Source organism: Serinus canaria, chromosome W, assembly GCF_022539315.1.
Source record: "Serinus canaria isolate serCan28SL12 chromosome W, serCan2020, whole genome shotgun sequence".
NCBI classification, from domain to species: domain Eukaryota; kingdom Metazoa; phylum Chordata; class Aves; order Passeriformes; family Fringillidae; genus Serinus; species Serinus canaria.
Window position 1 is genome coordinate 17,375,468 of NC_066342.1, and position 17,993 is coordinate 17,393,460.

At 44.8% G+C, this 17,993-nt stretch overlaps 1 protein-coding gene across 2 annotated transcripts in view; it reads left to right on the top strand.

Moving 5' to 3' along the window:
* The first annotated feature begins 5,344 nt into the window (after positions 1–5,344).
* Positions 5,345–17,993, top strand: part of LOC108962568 (CBP80/20-dependent translation initiation factor-like) — a 392,204-nt gene continuing 379,555 nt past the window's right edge. For both annotated transcript variants that reach the window (XM_050986366.1, XM_050986368.1), the window contains exon 1: positions 5,345–5,510. The gene's annotated coding sequence lies outside the window, so the exon portion shown is untranslated. The remainder of the gene's footprint in view (positions 5,511–17,993) is intronic.

The window sequence follows — 17,993 nt, forward strand, 5'->3', positions numbered from 1 at the left end:
TTTGAGTAGAATATAGTACGTCAAATTTTGCCTTCAGCAAATAGCCCCTCTGAAGCAGCAGGTTCTCATCATTGCTAAGTCTCTTGCTATTTTCCTGAGACAAAACATTTGAGGTTGTGTGAAATATGCCAATCACTTGTTTTAAAATTTTAAAAGTTTAATAGTAATAAAATAGTTATAAAAATAGTAATACAATTAGAGCAATAAGAATTTGGACAAGCAGAGTTAGGACAATAAAGGACAATAAAAGCAAAAGAATATGAACTTTCGGATGCTTTCCAAAAAAAAGCAGGGCTCGCTAACAAACTATTAACTCTTAAAAGCAATAGCCTGTTGCATATTCATATATCTCATACATGATGCATAAATTCTTTTCAAACAAAGGGTGTTCTCTGGTTATTGTCAACTTCTCCTCCTTAATCCTGTTGGCACCTCAAAGATGAAAAGGAGGTAGAAAGTTTGTCTTTTCTGATAATGAGGCACTATTTCTTTTCTTGGAGCTTGTTGCTGTTATCTCTGTGTGAAGAATTTCTTGATTATCTCATCTTTTTCTTGAGCTAGTTAAAGAGTATCTTACATAGCATAGTTTCTGTTTTTACATTATATTATAATGTAAAACTATATTTAACACACTACTTAAAAAAATTAATACAGCATAACTTTCTAACATAACACATAAAATATTAATTTTAATATTTGCGAAAAGCCAATCATATAATATGCATTTTTCACCGTTGGAGCATTTCCCATTGGCAGAGATCCACCAGTTCCCACTGAATTAGGAAAGAACTTAATGAGGCTCTTAACATCTTTCCAGAGATGCTCAGTGCTTCCCCAGAAGCAGCCCTGGGAGGATTCTGAGTCAGGATACAGTCCTTCCTGCACAGGTTCCAGCACCTTGTGGACTCTGTGCTTGGCAGCATAAGGAGCCAGGCAAGCTTGCCTCAATTCTCACTGCTAAGGTGATGCAGGAACTCCCCTGACACCTCACTGCCTCTCTGCATACACACTTTTAATAAAGAGCAATTTTAATTTCCCAAGCACTGAATCATCTTGTGTTATTACGTGGCATATGGTACCCAGAACAGTAGCCACAGCATCTTTTCCTTGAAAGAAGGACATTTGTGTTCTCTCCTACAATAGGATTAAGCCAAAAGCAGGGATAAAAGGACCAGGTCAAGACATGCAGCTTGTAGGGGTTGAAGCACCAGGCTGAGGGGAATAAGGTTGTACCTGCATGGGAACAGGACCAGCATCTCTGCTGTGCTGTTTGAACCTGGAGCTGTGCCAGATCCTTGAGAAAAATCCCCGGTTACCATAAAGCTGCACTTTCTTTGTGCTTGGACACATTAATAATGAATGGAATGCTGTGACCAGGGTGGCCATGGAGCTTGGAACCCATGTGAGGGAGGGAGTGCAGGGGTGAGATGGCAGTGATGGCCCCTTTTCCCAAATCCCAGGCTGATGCTGCCCAGCACCCATCCCTGGGTTTACCTTTAGTCACCCTACTGTTATTCCTGTCCAAATTCCACCTCCACCTACTAAAGGAATGAATCCAACTTCCTCACACACTCCCACAGACACCATGCTCTGCTGGATGGTTCATTACCCAAAAAGCTCAGGCTGGAAGTTGTGTGCCCTGATCCAGCACCTATTTTGGCTCCTAAACCAGAGCCCCCAGCTCCCAGCCTTGCCACCTTCCTGCTTCCAGCAAGGATGGAGGGAAGCTCATAGTGGCATTTTGTCATGTCACCAGGCCAAGGATGCCTTGAGCAGGTTGGGGCAGGACCAGGATGCACAGAGAGGTCCCACTATGTGGGGCCAGAACCTGTTGTACCCACCCAGAAGCTGGATTTACACATTTCAGTGTGTTGACGCCATTAATATTATGGGCCAGTATTCTCCAAAGAGGGCTATTTGCTTTAAATAGCTAGATGAGATGAATTGTTATCAGGTTAAAGCTGACAATACCAGTTGCACTGGCATTTCAAGAAATTATAATTAATGCAAGAGCAGATCCTGTCTTTTTTTCCCTAACCTTGCTCCTATATACCAGGAGCATCCCTGGGAAATCCTGGGCCTGGGGGGTCTCCACTGAGAGGCTTGGGGGCTAGAGGGAATGGGAGGGGGCTGCATGAGATGTGCCACAAAAGAGGGATGAAGGCAGAGGTGTTTTGTGCCCTAGTGAGCCCTGCATGGCAGCTCAACTTTCATTGAAGCAATGCTATTTGTGCTTGGAATAATAATTAAACCATAATGTGATCATAGATAAAAATATGAAAATCCAGGCAGTTCCCCTTTGCTTAAAATACAACAAAATAAAAAATCTGGAGCTAAATTAACAATGTATTCTCCTAATTATAGCCATGCTCCTGTGCATATTGGGTTGCCATGGAAACTTGCCCAGCAAACTGATATGGCCCTGGGCGCAGCAGGGAGAGAGATCTTTTGAATCTGATTTTGCTGTCAGAGTAAAATTAAGGTTTATTCTGAGGCCAGTTCTTCTGGTGAATTTATGGCTGTGGTTCTTCTGTTGATGTTCATTAACATGATCCATTTATCCGGATTACTGTTACAGCAGAACTAGACAGAAAGCAACAAAGAATCCATGGTCAGAAATAAAGTTAACCTCTTGAATATTGCCCAAGAAATAAGAAAAAGGGAATGATTTTTGGGTCAGTGTTTTTGAGAGCCTGGTGGGGTAAAAGAAAAAGAGGTTTAAATCCCTTGTAGGAACATTTGAGCAGGTCTGAAGGGGCTAAATGGATCCAGTTAGCTAGAAAGGTGTTTAAAAGGTGGCTGATTTCTTTTTCTTTACATTTCTCAACTCAGAGTTGTGTGTATTTATATGGAAGCACTTTGATTATATGCTATCCAGAAGGACCTAGACAGGCTTGAGAGGTGGGCCCGTGTGAACCACATGAAGTTCAACAAGGCCAAGTACAAGGTCCTGCATCTGGGTGGGGCAATCCCAAGTGCAAGTAAAGGCTGGGCAGAAAATGGATGGAGAGCAGCCCTGAGGAGAATGACTTAGGGGTATTGGTGGATGAGAAGCTCAACATAACCTGGCACTGTGCACTCAGGCCAGAAAGCCAGCTGTGTCCTTATGGGGTCTGGCTGTCCGTCTCTGCTCCCACACACGCTTAGGATGGTTCTTTGCACGCTGGGCCTCAAAAGATGAGTCTGGACTCTAGGTTTTTTCGGTCTTCAGAATGGTTTATTGCTTCTTGTCTACAAAGTCCCTTCTCTGTCCAACCGGGATCTGACCAGCACGGCAGCCAAAGGCACTCTGCCCACCCCCAAGGCGGTCACATATTTTATAACAAAAACTACATATATCATATTTACTTTTTATCCCCAATACCTATCACCCTCGTCACCAGGTACACCCTCACCCCAGACCAATCCCCAAGTGCCAACACCACAACAGAAGATGGATGACAAGAAAAAGAAAGAAGAGCCTGGTGACACGCCCTGATTCCTCCATCTTGTCTCCATAACGCCCCTGTACCAAAACCTCATAATCTGTGATTTACTCTATAATTATGTCTTCCCTTCACCATTCACACCTGAGTGATTCTCACAGGTTTCATCTCCTCATACATCGGTGGCACATCCCTAGATGGATCAAAATCAAGCCACCAAGTGCTTCTGGCAACATTCCAAGACTCCCAAGCGCCCCCCCCCCCCCCCAAGGGTTCTCTCGGTAGCTCTGGACATCAGGAGTGATGCGCTGAGTTCCCACATGTCCTGACCTGCATCAAAGGCAGGTCAAGGGAGGGGGATTCAGCCCCTCTACTCCGCTCTGGTAAGACCCCACCTGTGGTACTGCATTCAGCTCTGGAGCCCACAACATAAGAAGGATGTAGACCTGCTGGAGCGAATCTAGAGGCAGCCACAAAGATGCTCAGAGGGCTGGAGCACCTCTGCTATGGAGACAGGCTGAGAGAGTTGGGATTGTTCAGCCTGGAGGTGCCAAGGAGACCTTAGCGCACCTTCTGTGAAAAATGCATGATTTATGATTGGCTTTTCGCAAATATTAAAATGAATATTATATGTGTTATGTTAGGAAGTTATGCTGTATTAATTTTCTTAAGTAGTGTGTTAAATATAGTTTTAGGTTATAACATAATGTTAAAATAGAAGCTATGCTATGTAAGATACTTTTTTTAAAGAAAGGACTCGCACTGAGATAGCAGCCACAGGACACTTAAATCTTTCAGAGAAAAAGAATTTATTGCTCCCTTATCAGAAGAAACTAACTTCTTTCTGCCTTGCTCAGCCCTGAAGACACCGTCAGGATTCAGAGGAAGAAGTTGACACTGGTCAGACAGAATCCTTTGTTTGAATGGAATTTATGCATCATGTATGAGATGTGTGAATATGCAACAGGCTATTGCTTTTAAGGGTTAATCCTCGGTTAACGTGTGTCCTTTTTTGGGCTTATGCTGCCCAGAAAAAGGTACCCAGACTGTCCGTAACTCTTTGTTTTTATTGTCTCCTATTGTCCTAATCCAAATTGTTCAAATTTTTATTACTCTAATTATATTACTATTTTTATAACCATTTTATTACTATTAAACTTTTAAAATTTCAAAAATGAGTGATTGGTGTTTTTCACACCTTTCAATACCTAAAGGGGCTACAAGAGAGCTGGAGAGGGACTTTGGACAAGGGCATGGAGTGATAGGACAAGGGGCAATGGCTTCAAACTGACAAAGGGCATGTTTAGATTAGATATTGGGAAGAAATTTTTGACTATGAGGGTGGTAAGGCACTGGCATAGGTTGCCCAGAGAAGCTGCGGTTCCCCATTCCCAGAAGTGTTAAAGGCCAGGTTGGATGGAGCTCTGAGCAACCTGGTCTAGTGGAAGATGTCCCTGCCCATGGCAGGGGGTTGGAACTAGATAATCTTTATGTTCCCTTCCAATCCAAACCTTTCAAGGATTCTGAAACGCTGTTTCCTTCTTTTAAGCTCAGTTGAAATCACCCTCCTGAAAGCTCGATGGCCATGAGAAGGGGGGATGGACTGAAGACGATGTGGTTCTAGGTCTGAATCCCAAAGGATGAGGATAGGAACATGAGACTCACAGTGTTCAGCCCGGGCAGGGAAAGGTGTGTGTGTAGAGGGAAGTAACTAGCAGCAAAAAGGCTGCTCTGCGACCTGGTCGGTCTCAGCCGCCCCGCCGGGCTGGCATCTCGGTAGTTGCGGGGGTACCGGCAGAGCCTCGGGGCCCAGGGGATCCGGCCGTGGCGGGCAGGCTGGACCCAGGTCCAGGCCCGAACTACTTCTCCCGACAGGCCCGACGGGAAGGCTGGTGGCAGGGCGGGGAGGATCGGGTCCGAATGGGCGGTGCGTCACTCCTTGGCCGCCCCGGCTTGTCTCTGCAGAGCCGGATTCTCTTCCCCGACGGGTGACGTTCCTAGTGTCCCTCCGCATTTATCCCGCACCTCAGCGCTGCGCCCATGAACATCCCGGCGGGGGTCTGATTGCACCCAGTGCCCCGCACGGTAAGGCCGGGGCGGAGGGGGGGGGGCATGACAAAGCAGCGGCGAAGCAGGGGGGTGAGCACTTCCGGCCTTTGTCTCCCTAGGAAAGAATCAAACCCCCACGCGCCGAGCTGCCGTGGGTCTGGGGTGTTGTTTTCCACACGGACCCCGTTTCTCATCTGGTACCGGCGACGGTGCTACCCGAGTGGCCTCGTCCCGGGTGGGTTTCCCCCCTTCGCTGACATTCTGTGCGTGGACTTGTAGCCCTCCCTCCCGCCATGATATTCTCTCCTGGAAAAGGTGAGAGGCGGGCAGGGCAGTAACTGCGGCGGCAAGGTCCAGGGACGGATTTGGATACGCTCCCAGCCTCTGGAAGCTTCCTAGCAGCTTCATTAGCCCTGTCAAAGGGCAGAGCTGACCTCTCTCTCCGGGTCCTCCGGCGAGCCCCCCCACGGACAAAAAGGAGAGGGAGACCCATTGGGTCCCCATCGCAATGACTATTTTTCATCGTGGTCCCTGCCGCAGCAAAGGTGGCGGAGCTTCCTGTACAGCAGCATCTGCAGACACAATGGTACCACCTGGTTTAGCCTTGAGCATCTTCATCTTCACAGCGGGGACGTTCTCACTGGGAATGCTGCTGTGTGGTACCGAGGTGGGAGCATCTCTCACCTCCTGGGAGGTGCTTGTCTTTGGTGCAGGATTTGGTTTGGGTGTAGCAAGTGAGGACACAGCAGGGACTCAATTTTGTTTTATTTTATGGTTATCATTTTCCTGCAGAGTCATTCGGGCTGCATGTGGTCTCAGGGGCTGTGGGTGACAGTAGGGGAAAACAGATGTTGTGGCAGCGGAGCAGTTGGCAGTTGTGAGACTTTTTTGCCACAGCTGCCCCCAGCAATGCTGAACGGCTGGAGGCACATTTGCTGGTTATCCCTGGCATCCCAATGCCTCAAAACTCAGTCCTTGGAGTTGTTTTTCCATAAAGTGAGACTAAGATTCATCTCCTGGGGCTGTTACATGTGTTAGGCTCCTTTGGAAGGGGTGAGACTCCCACTAGTAAGACCCCACACTGGCTAAGGTAGCAATGCCATTAGATTGGAAAGGGGCAGGTGCAGCATGATGTGGAGGGCTGGAGTGCCCTGGGCCTCTCTGGAGACCTGATAGCTCCTCTGAAATAGGCTGTTTCCACATGTCCATTTGTGTCACTTTCACTCCTGCTTCAGTAATCCATTGTTCTTCCTCCACCACTCAAGCAGGTATGGGATGAAGCTTGAAGTCATGGCCTTGTTAACAGAAATAAAAAAGGTGTGAAGGAGCAGAGGATATACTGAGCTTCCAGGTTGTTTCTCTCAACCCAAAGATACCAAAATTAAGCCAGGAGATTTAATAGTCACTCCCCTCCAAAATCTAGAAAGGCTTTTTGATGGTAGACTATCCTCTGAGCATTCAGATGATGGCAGGGGAGTACCACATGGGATGGAGAGGGAAGCATCCCATTCCCCTTGCAGCTTATGTGACCCTGACAAGCAAATATCCACACTCTGCCTCCAGTGAGTAGAAAAAACATTTTATTGTGTTGATATACATTATGTTTCCAAATAAGGACCGTACCATAAAGACTTTGTTGTGCCATTGATGATCCTGAGGTCCAAGAGCAAAACCTTGCACTGGACTTTATTCTCAAGCCTTGGGTAAAATGTGTGGGGTTGCAGTTTCCCTGCTTTAAGTGTGTTATCTTTGGCAGAGAGATTGTTACCAAAAATTCAGTAAAATAAAGAAACTCCTTAACACCAACATAGCATTAAGAAGCAGGCATTCTTTATTTGGCTGGATGCACAATGGAGGGGGGAAGGATAGCTCCTCCCAAAGCCGTGCATACTGGGTACATGAAAGTTTCTGTTTATATACTGTGTTCTACATACATATTCATTGATTGTCTTGGACTAAACATACATATGATAATCATTTCCCCAAAATCATTAACACATTTCCCCTCCCCTTTACGCACGCCTTCTTCTGTCCTGGGGGTCTCTCTGGTGGTCCTTAGTGGTCAAGGACCCAATATTCCAGTTGACCTGGTTGAGTTGGCAAGGCACTGGTGCTGCTGAACTTCCAGTTCCCCTTCTCACACAATGGGCACTGTGCAATTCCATAGGCCAGTGGTTTTGGTAGAACAAGCATTGTGTTAGCTCACCAAGTGTAGAAAATTTATCATCTGGTAACAAGATTAGTGGTGTCTGAGGAAGTTCAGGCTGTGCTTGTATGTGATGCTTCTTCCTTCTGAGCTCTATCTGAGCCCTTCTTGCAATGTGGATACTGTACCAGAGGGCTCTGAATTTGAGGTGTTGTGGTTAGTGTCTTGTTGAACTTGTCCAGCTCTTGTCTCAGGTCACCTGGAGGGTTAAGTCTAGCACCCAGGAGCTCCCCTGCTGATGGGAGACTGGAGAAACTGTGGAGATAAAGTAAACATCAGCTCTGCCACTTGCAATGGGATTTGGGAGAGGAGTGAGCTTCCTGAAGGGCTTGGCTGGGTTTGACACCTTCATTTTCATAGCTGAGTCAACCTCATCCACAAATGGGATGGGAGTACTCGGTCTATGCAGGGTTCCTGAGAGGTGTGAAATATAATGTGCAAAGCATGAAAACATACTTGATAATTGTTATCCCTTGATCCAAACTGTGGGAGCTGACAAGGTGCTGAGCTTCATCTTTAGATGTCTCTCCTTCAGCACTTGATCTCGAATGAGAAAAATACTTTTTTTGCTCTCTCAGCATCCTCACTTTGGGATGAAGCACTCCCTGGTGTTCACTCTACCGGGGTCTCCTGGTGAGGACAAATTTTGCTCACTGATTCTCCCATTTCATTTTGGGTTTCTCTCCTGTTTCCTCTTTTCATCCTTGCTGCTGCTTGGTCTTTTCCCAGCAGGAGTGGTATGAAATCGTGGTAGTTATCACTGGTTGAGTTTTTGTCTGCTGATCCCTGCAGAACAGCAAGAAAACCCTCCTCGGCCTTATTTAATTTCATGTTCTTGCTGCTCAAGTGAGTCTTTGGGGTCTTGTGTATTTGTAAGGAGTTACAGCTAAAAAAATAGCAAGACCCTATGGTATCTAAGGAAGCTGGGGGCAGCAGATGAGTGTCTCAGTTTAGAGACAAGTTTAGAAGAAAAACACTCTGGAATGAGTGTTTCCTCTAAAAAAAAAGGGTTCCAACAATCATTTTCTGCCAATAAGAGATGAATACTAGTGGATGAAAGTGAAAAAACCCCAACCATTTATTGAAAGAGTGCCCACATGGCACAAAAAAAATAATATGGTGTCGGCTCCTGTTTCAAGGAAAAAAAACCAAAGAAAAGGTTCATGCAGCAGCTCGGGCAAACAGATGAGAACCTGGTGAATCTCTGGTGTTGGTCCCCTCTTCACAGCAGATGAAGCAGGTGGATTTGGTGTCCTTTTCTCTCGTCAGTTTGGCTTTTCTGAGGTCTCAGGCCATAAGGGAGCAGCCCCATGCCTTCCTGCTGGTCACTGGCCGATTCCTCTCCTGTTGATTGTTCTCTCTAACCTTGGACCAAAACCAAACTGTCCAATTCAAGAAAAAAACTGCCAAAGGATTGCTGTCACAATTTCCAAGGCCAGGGAAAGAAAAAAACCAACTTGTTACCTAAGCTAACAAAACCCCAAACTAGCTAAGCAAAAAAACCCCAAAAAATGCAGTCTACAAGGCACCACGGATGCCTGGGGAGTGAAGCTTTGAAGAAAGCCTGCCAAAAAGCCCCGAGGCTCCCCCCTTTCCCCCTGGACCCACCTTAAAGCTACAGCAACCATTTCTGGGCATAGAGCAGATGATCAGGAAATAGAGTATCATCATAAAATCACCCCAAGACAAGAGCTATTTCAGGAGCTCTTTGGGGCACATTTAGTATATCGCCTGACTATTTCAATGGAGCAATTGAATATTGTTAATTATTTCACCGTTTTTATGTTTTGCAGAAGTATTGAGACATTTACATTACTTATGCCATTGTTAAGTTTCAAAGTTAACAGTGTGGCGCTGTTTGGGGTAACTCATAGTCTTCATCAGATTGGGAAAAGGACAGCTCTTCCTGTCTTGAAAATCTGGAAGCATTGAGGCTTCTGGATGAGCCTTAGGATGTTCTGAAACTTCTTGGAGAAGGTACAGTTCTGCTACCTGAGTATAATTAGCATGTTACTGAGTCATCCAAAATAAAGCACTACTGTAGCTAACCAATAATTTTCTGTTTGAGGCCCTGGATATTTTATTTTTATTTATTTATGTATGTATGTATGTGTGTGTGTGTGCATATATATATATTCATTTACAGCATAGATGCCTTGCTAGTGATCCTAAGAAAAATACGTTTCCTGTTTGGTTCAGACTGAAATGGGAATAACATGGGACACTCTCAAAACTTTTGTGCATTTAACCATCAACTTTCCTGCTAAAAAGAGAGGTTTTGTTTCTTCCACATCTACTTTGGGCTGTGCCATGGTCAGGCTTCTGCAATGTAGAGGTACTTCAACAGTGGCCAGGTGTCACCGACATGTTTTATGAAAAATCCTTTACTTAGGATTTTTCCCATCCTGAGAGCTGAGAGGCCTCAGGAACAAACTGTAAACAATTCTTATCTGCTGCTGTGGAATGCAACGGGGGGAGTCTGTGATTGGCCCCGTCAAACTGTTTCCAAGTAAGAGCCTATCACAGAACACCTGTCCGGGTCGGTCTCGGTCTGAGAAGAGTTTAGTTTACATTCCTATTCTATTCTTAGCATAGCTTTGTAGTGAAATCCTTCTCTCTATTCTTTTAGTATAGTTTTTATATATTATATATCATATAATAATAAATCAAGCCTTCTGATACATGGAGTCAACTTTGTCGTCTCTTCCCTCATTATGGGACCCCTGAGAACGGGGTAACAGCCAGGAATGGGGATGGTGTCTCTATTGTGGGTGGATTGCGAAAAATTTGTTAGGGAAAGTAATGGATTTGAGATCTTTGCTGTTTTGAGTTAGCTTTGGAGACTCCTTTGAGGCAGTCCATTGACCTCTGAGGCTTTAGGGACCACAGCTTGACTAGATGTGGTCTTGTGCTTACTTCAGAAAAGTCACTACTCCCATCTCCTATAGAGACAATCCTTGGCCTCCTCTGTCCTCCAGGCATGTAACAGTTGTGGTACAGGAGAAGAAAAACCTTGTTTCTTAGGTGGTAGGAGAAACTGTGGTGATACAACTTAAACTTCTGCCTCTACTATCTCTGTAGGACCAAATCCTGCCACACCTGTTGGCTAGGAGCCTGTCACAAGAGTATTTTATAATGTGCAACCACTTCTTGAGGGCATTTCTTCTGTGGCCACCAGCACTGGCTCAGCTTCATCTTCTTCCTTAGCATGGTTGTGTTCACCATGCTGCTGGGTGGTGATGGAAGTCATCTGCATCTCTCAAGTGGCAAGATGGAAAGGATTATGGATGGGATGACATATCCATGATGGGGATGTCCCTGAGATGGGGAGTGGAGCTGGGCGGCTGTGTGGTGCGCCTCATCCCTTGGTGTCACGTCATGCCTGGGTGATCTGAGGATGCATGATGTGGGCTTCCACAAGCTTCTAATTTCTCACCAGCAATTTTAATTTGCTTTAATGCAAAAGAAAACAACCTAACCAACCTTCCCCCTCCCTCTGGAGCTGTCCTGGCTCACTGGGACTGGTTTGTACAGCCTGTGCTGACCTGGGAAGGGTTCACCACCACTGGAACCTGCCCCATGCTGGAGCAGAAACTACAGGGAGACACACAGCTGCCACCAGCTTTCTCAGCCACCTGTGATGGGGAACCATTAATGGGGTTCATAATTAATTCTGAAAAATGCTTTTGAACTCATAAAATCCTGGAGGAGCTGTGTTGCTTGGCTTGTGTTCACTGGGACCTTGGGAGAAGGTATCTTGTAATTTAAATGATCAGATTTTAATGTAACTTAAACCTAAGGTCACTCATCTCTATAACAAAAAAATTGTATCTTGTAATTTAAATGAGCATATTTCAACAGAACTTAAACCTAACTTCACTGAAACTTAATGTCACTTAAACGTAACAGAAAGAACACCTAACAGAACTTAGCATTACTGAAACTGAACAGAAATTAATCTTAATAGAATTTAAACTTAACAGAACTTAAACTGAACAACACTTAAACTTAACTCTGCTTAGTTATCAACACTTAAGCGTGACAGAAATTAAACTTTACAGAACTTAACCTCAACAGAACTTAAATTTACCAGAACCTAAACTTAGCAGAATTCAAATGCAACAGAACTTCAAATTAACAGAATGTAAACCTAACATCACTTAAATTTAACAACACTTAAGCTTAACAGAACTGAAACAGAACTGAAAATTAACATCGCCTAAATTTAACAAAAGTCAGAGTTGAGAGTGTTCCTTTAAAGTTTCAGATACAACAGAATTTAACTCATTTTGACTCCATCGTTACAAGAAAGCTACTGAAAATTTGTCATAGAGCAGTTAAACATCAATGAACAATATACAGGCAAACAACTGATTTGTAAATGAAATACTGGCAACATGGATTTATTGGAGAGATTATAAAGGTGTGACAAATACATTGTGATTTTATATAACTTAGTTTTGGGAATAGCTCATGGTAAATGTAAGTATTATTGAAAATACCCATTCATAGTCAGGACTGTTCTGGTGTAAGCATAACTTTGCCAGGGTATTTTAAAGTGCAGCTTTACTCAGAAAAATGACAACAGTGTGTATCTTGGCAAATTGCACTTCAAACCTGTTCAGTTCGCAGATGGTAAGACAGATTTTCAAGATTGCCTGTACAATAGATTTGAGCTTGGACTATTAAAGGTAATGGGATATAAATATTTAAAGCTAAACCAGCAAGGACCTAGTTATATAATACTGCCATGAGTTTTGCACATGTAACTCAGTTAGGTCAGTGGGTGTGTAAGACTGACACTTGTATATAAACAGCTACAAAGTCATGGTGTCAGATGATTCTAAAAGAGTGAGCTACTGTTTACAGCACTTGTGGTCCATCAATGTACTTATGCTGTTTTGATGTCAAGTCCAATTTCAATTTATATGTGGCAAGGAAGAATAACTACACTTGAATCACTAAGTAGCTGTACCTATCCAAAATGCTGTCATATGTTTCTTCATGGCGAAAGAGTCACAATAAAATTACCTTATCAAAGCTGTGAAAAAGGCGAGCGAACAGGCAAAGCTGGTGCAATTCTGTCTGCTTTTACAGTGGAGAGGTGTGAGCTAATTATATCTTATACTCAATGGAAATAATTCCAATATATGTCTGGATGGGACTTGTCCGGGCTTGTCTAGCCTCTGCTGCTTGACCGAAAGGCGGCACTGCGGTGGTTTCACCTCAGAGACACCTCTGGCTGGCTGGTAGCTGCAGCTGGCACTGGAGACAAGTTCAGACATGCAAAAGCCCTGGTTTACCTCTGTGCAGATGCTTTAAGGCAAGGTGAAGGAAGGAGTGGATTCTGCCAGAGTTTTGATCCAGAGTTTATTCAGACAGCAGGCTTCTGAATCCCATAACTACTAACAGAATAACGAACTGCATGGTTGCTGGCTCTTTTAACCCCCAGGAGAGGGGAGGGGTAAGGAACCCACCAACCAGGTACAGGGTGGGCAGGTCTCAGGTGCAAAGGACACTTGGGTGGGCCAATGGACCCCCCAGGGATACAGGGCATCTTTTGAACTCTGCCAATCACTCAATGCCCCTCTGGAATGCCAGGATTGACAGACATCACCCAGCAGGTTTCAGGGCGGGGAGGGGGGGAAGTGTTTGACACCTGGGAAAGGACAGGGATACCTGAGACAAACTATGACATCACACTGCTGCAATTCTCAAATAGCTGCTGCAGATAAAGCTCAGGGTTTGCCTTCAAGTGAGCAAAGGAATGCCTGATTTACAAGTGGCATGGGCCTCCCCTAGCTAATTGCTCCCTGCAGGTAAATGATGCAATGTTTTGACATCAAGCTTGAAAGTTAATTGCTATGGTGTAATATTTTGTTCCATTAATATCCACTTGAAGTATTTCCAAGGAGGGATCTATGGAATTTTCTAAGGGGCCACAATACCTTACAAATATTAATCTTGCTATCCACAAACTAAAACATTATCTACATAGTGATAAATGGTGCTCTCAGGGTACCAACTTACAAATATGTTTTCAGGTATACAAGTTTCTAATTTTTGTGGTAACAGCTAACTGAACAAAGAATCAATATTAATTCAGTCTAATCAGACTTTTTAATCAAAATTCCTGAAAAAGCAGTATACATCCCACATGGCAAGTTTTACCAGTCGTGCAATATATCAGCATTTCTGTTGAAGAATTTAGACCTTGCTATGCTACCACCATGCAGGAAGACTCTACATTCACACAGCTAGCCTTTAATCTCTCCAATAAACAGTCCTGTAAAAATACACAAGTCACTGAAACTACAAGGTTAGTTTTAACCAAGTTCCGGTAATGATGTCACAATTATCATCAGGATAGCCCATCTGCATTCTGGGGTTTGAGTACGCAGCATCACCTGCTAACTGATCGAGAAGCTCTCCTGTACCAATTTCCACAATTTTCTGATTACAGAGTAGCCTAAGATCTCTGTGTTTCAATGCGTCTTCTCGGCATTCTGACAGCGATGTGCTGTAGCTTTAGCACTCCGTGTAGGCCATAAATTCACCATGAGTGGTGATTTATGGTTCCGTGTTCGGGGGGGTGGGCCAAGCCAGGGTAGCTAGCAAAGGCTAACAGCTCTCGGATTCGGCTGGTATGCCGTGAGCTGGTGGCTCGGCCGGGGGCCCCAGAGGGGGTGGGGGACCCGTAGGGTTCTGGGAGGGCGACTGTGCCCGAGGGGCCAACTGAGGCCAAGAAGCCAACCGTAGCCAGGTGGCTTAAAAAAGCCAGGGGGCGACTGTGCCCGGGGGGCCAAAGGAGGCCGAGGGGGCTGCCCCTAGTGGAGCAGCCGCGGGGGGGCAGCCGTCGAGGGAGCCGCTGTGGAGGGAGGTGGCAGACGAGAAGCCGCTTGCATGGAAGGCACTCTGCAGAGCAGCCTGTAGAGCGGCTGCAGCAGGGGGGGCGGCCTGCTCTGGGGGCGAGCGTTCTGCTCTGGGGGGAGCTCCGGGGCGGCTTCGTTAATGCCCTCAACAGCGCACGCTAAATTGAGGATTGATTTGTTCCTTGGATCTGTGCCCTGGATCCGTGCTTGGGTTCATTATTAGTATCTTTTCTAGCAGTCCCTGCCTCAGCTGCACACAGGAGTTTTTAACATCAAGGACTCTCTCATTTAGGAAAGAATTACAGGGTTCTTTAACCCGTAATAGAAGTTGCTCCATGTGGAGAATGTGCTGCTATATCTTTGAGCTGCACCGATACTACCGGCACACCTCCTCAGTCCCAGGATACTCACAGTCCCGTGGTTCTTCATCCAGCAAACACCACTGACCTAACCTTATTGGCTGTGCCAGCATCTTGCTCTTTGTCACACTGTGGTTTGCAAAGAAAGTTCCCTGTCTTTGTAGCAGGGTCTGAGCTCTGCTCTCTGCTTGCAGTCTGAGGGTCTGCGTTGCCGAGTTGCAGTCCATCTCTTCATTGCAATCTGCTATCCCGGTGTTCTGGGTCCGTGGGTCTTCATTGTTGGCCGCAGTCCTCCTCACCATAATCTTATCTCCTGTCATTCGTGCACCAGGTGTTAAGAAGCCATGCAATGCAGAGTCCCCAGGCAGGTGCAAGAGAGAGCCCTTTATTGCAAAAAACCAGGCCTTTTTAAGCAGTTAGGCCTTTATCAGTTAGATAGTTTTAAAACATAACAAATATAATCCAACCAACCACCAATACACCTCGTTGTGAAAGTGTGATGGTTATATAACTTGTTTTTCTACCTCTAATTCAGCTGAGTCACTTTCCTATAGTCCTTTTCTACTTTAGACTGAGCCATGATTTTACAAGGGTAACAAGGCCCTTATTTTGTTAGGCTTTACCTATACGCAACAACAAGTCAGCAGCATTATCCAGAAAACATTTGGGTTTTTATCCCGTTGTCATGTAAAATATCCAGTTTGACCTGAAAGGGAGCAGGAGAGATGTAGTAGGGCATCTGAGTGTCAGCAAGGCTTTATCTGCACTGGAGTTTTTGCAGCTCTGGGTATTATTTGTGTGATGCCTGATAGTCTCCAGAGAGTAAATATTTTCTCCTGGGGCAGAGCAGCCCATGGAGGAGCTGGGAGCAAGCCAAAGCAGAGGCATTACTGGAAGGATAAAGCCCAAAATGCTGTGAGTGGGGTTGTGCCCCACATCATGCCTTGCCTCTAGAACTGGGGCTGCAACAGTGTCCCCTCTCTTTGGGGAAATGTTGGTTTCCATTTTCCTTATTTCAAAGAATCACAGAATCATTGAGGTTGAAAAAGACCTCTAAGATTTCCCTCTTAAAAAAAAACCCCAAACATATATATATATGTGACCTTCCCTGAGGTTCCTATGACTTTCTAACATATATGTGGATCACAGTAGCAATTTAAATTACGTTTGTCCTAGAGCACTGCTGCATCCTTTGGGTGGGTATCCCAAGTTATTCTCAGGTATTCTGAATACTCCTCAACTTCAGCCCATAGAATAAATAATTGATGCTAATTGGTTTTTTTATCCAGTTAATTAGCCTGTAGAAAAATTTTGGTAGTGAAAATAGTTTTGGAGGATAAGATAATTTTTAGCTGGGATCAATGAGAATAGGTATTTTTACTTTGTTAAAACAGGAAACAAAATAATGTCAAGTCCTATTTAAATCCAAAATGAAATCTGTCTTTCAATATTTTACACCATAATGGAGAGATGTGAAAATTTAGGGTACGTCAACATAAAATAAAAGTAAAATTCCTTTGTATAAAAATACCAGTCCTTAAAAAAAAAACATGAAAGAACTTCTTCCAGTATTTTCTTCCCAGTGTTTTAGCTTCAATGACTTGACCAAAACTAATTAAAATTCACCAAGACAAAGGTAGGCTGTTAGCAAACAAGTGGTTTTTAAAAAATTATTTGATGGGTTCAGCCTTTTACTTCTGCAAAGGTGGATTGAGTGACTGTGACAGGAGAAACTTGACCCTCATCCCACACTGGAGGAGGGAACACATGGGGCTTGAGTGCTAGATGTCACTTCTGGTTCCTCATACTGAAAGGCATTGGGCTTCTCTGGACATTGTGGACATGTGGGGATACTCACCAGCAGCAGGGTGTCCCTGTGGACTGGGGGTCATTAGCAAGCACAAAAGTTCTTCCAGGGCTCTCCAGGAGGGAGGAGCCCTGAAGAAGGTAAAACACCGGCACAGGTTGCCCATAGAGGTTGTGGATGCCCCATCCCTGGGAACATTCAAGGGCGAGATTGGATGGGGCTCTGAGCAACCTGATCTAGTTGAAGATGTTCCCGTTCATTGCAGGGGGTTGGATTAGATGACCTTTTAAGGTCCTTCCAACCCCAACACTTCTATGGTTCTATGAAAGCACTAGCAGGAGTAGGGAAAGCTTGTCCCAAGCTCCAGCATTCTGTGTTTATGTTGGCATTCTTGGCATCTTCCTCTGAAGTCTTCAAGTGCTGCAGTAACTCAGGGCTAAGTACAAAGTTTATTTTCTTAATCATTCATATTGTATAATTTATTCTAGAAGTGTCTTTTTCAGTCCCTTGTTAAGCTCAGTCTACTAAATTGCTGGGTCATAAAGATTCCTCAGATGACCTCATCTGACCTGCACTGTACAGGCATCCAAGAGCCAGAAACAGTGGGCTTCCATCTGCAAGGCCCTTTGATGTGAAGTACCATCTGGGTATATACAGTCTCTTGATTAAACAAATTCTCATCTCTTTTCTTTCCTTTTTTTTCCCCCAAAGCTATATAGTTTGAGCTCTTTCTTTGCATCTTTGAATTCAGAGGTATGTCAATAGCAGTTGTCCTGCTATGATGTTTTTGCTGAAACTGCTAATGTTGCTCCCACTTGTTTCAATTATAGCCCTCTTCCCACGTTGTCATTATGACTACCTTTCACAGAATCACAGAATATGCTGACTTGGAAGGTGCCCGCAAGTATCGAGTCCAGCTCCTGGCCCTGCACAGGACCATCCCCAAGAGTCACACCATATCCCCAAGAGTATTGTCCAAATACTTCTTGAACTCTGTCAGTCTTGGTGCTGTGACTACTCCAGTGAGCCTGTTCCAGTGCCCAACTACCTTCTGGGTGAAGAACCTTTTTCTAATATCCAGCCTAAACCTCCCCTGACACAACTTCAGGCCATCCCTTCAGGTCCTGTCACTGATGACCAGAGAGATCAGTGTCTGCCCCTCCTCTTCCCCTCACAAGGAAGTTGTAGACTGCAGTGAGGTCTCCCCTTAGTCTCCTATTCTCTAGGCTGAACAGACTGAGTTGTTTGACCCTGGCTAAGTGCCAGATGCCCATC